We start from the raw sequence: 1,228 nt of genomic DNA, 5'->3' as shown, positions 1-1,228 counted from the left end.
GTAAATAATAGTTAAATAGCGATTCTATATTCACTAAATAATTACTGATATTATTTATGTTCTGCTACTTCAAACAAGTACGTTTATAAATCTTAGGATCCCAGTGGCACAGCGGTATGCCTGCTGACTTACAACGCTAGAATCCGGGTTTCGATACCCGTTGTGGGCAGAGCACAGATAACCCATTGTATGGCTTTGTGCTTAATTACAAACAAACAAACCCATTCAATAGATCGACTAAAGGAAAGGATCTTCAATAACATAGTGAAAAATAAGTCATTCACGCCATCAAAGAGGAGTTTTGTGGCTAGTTGTAAAGCTAATACGATTTCAGGGTGTATTTATTAACATATATTGATTAAAAATTAAAAATGTAGTTATCTTCTTACATAGATCACCAGTTAGGCCTCACATAGATTATTGTACAGTTTGGTCTCCTTATCTAAAAAATCATACTGACTTATTGGATATGGTTCAGAGGAGAGATGCAAGATGATTCTTACATTGGAAGAGTTATCTTATAAGGATAGGTTAATATTTCTTAATTTCTTTTATCTTAGTCTATAGGATGATCTTAATGAAGTTTACAAGATTATCGAAGGACTTATGATTTCTTTGTGACGAATTTTGAATACAAATAGGACTAGAGGACGCAAATTTAAGATTCGAAATAGACATTCTAGGCTTCAGTTAGGCCATTATGAAATAATTATTAGATTATCATCCTATGTGCACGCCCGACCCCACTTTTTCGAAAAAAAATATATAGTAAAAATAGAATGATAATATAATGATTATTTTACATTTACCTTATGACAGTTTTTATTTTTCAACAAAGTGGCTAGTTTATGATTAACTGTCAGCAGTAGTAGAGGTTGACATGTTACGAGAAGGAAATCAATGATTTCCTGTAAAATAAGAAATAGGTTTATTTTTACTTGCAGAGACAATCTTCAAGAACAATATCGTACCTTGTTGTCCGTATTTTATGTCATGAAATCCACTTATCTACGACTTTTTTTACTACAAATCACGGGTAGTATCCTAAAGAAACAACGAACGACTATGAAAATAATTATAATAATTAGTGGATCGTACGACCAAGATGGATCAACAAGTCTCTTGTTGTCCTTAAATTATATATGTGATATATTAATGCTAGATATCCATATATAAAAATAATATTTTGGTATTTTGCTTTGATGTCTTTGTTTGTTTGAATTTTGCG

Source organism: Limulus polyphemus, unplaced genomic scaffold (assembly GCF_000517525.1).
Source record: "Limulus polyphemus unplaced genomic scaffold, Limulus_polyphemus-2.1.2 Scaffold2218, whole genome shotgun sequence".
In the NCBI taxonomy this organism is placed as follows: domain Eukaryota; kingdom Metazoa; phylum Arthropoda; class Merostomata; order Xiphosura; family Limulidae; genus Limulus; species Limulus polyphemus.
Note: the sequence above shows the minus strand (reverse complement) of the source record.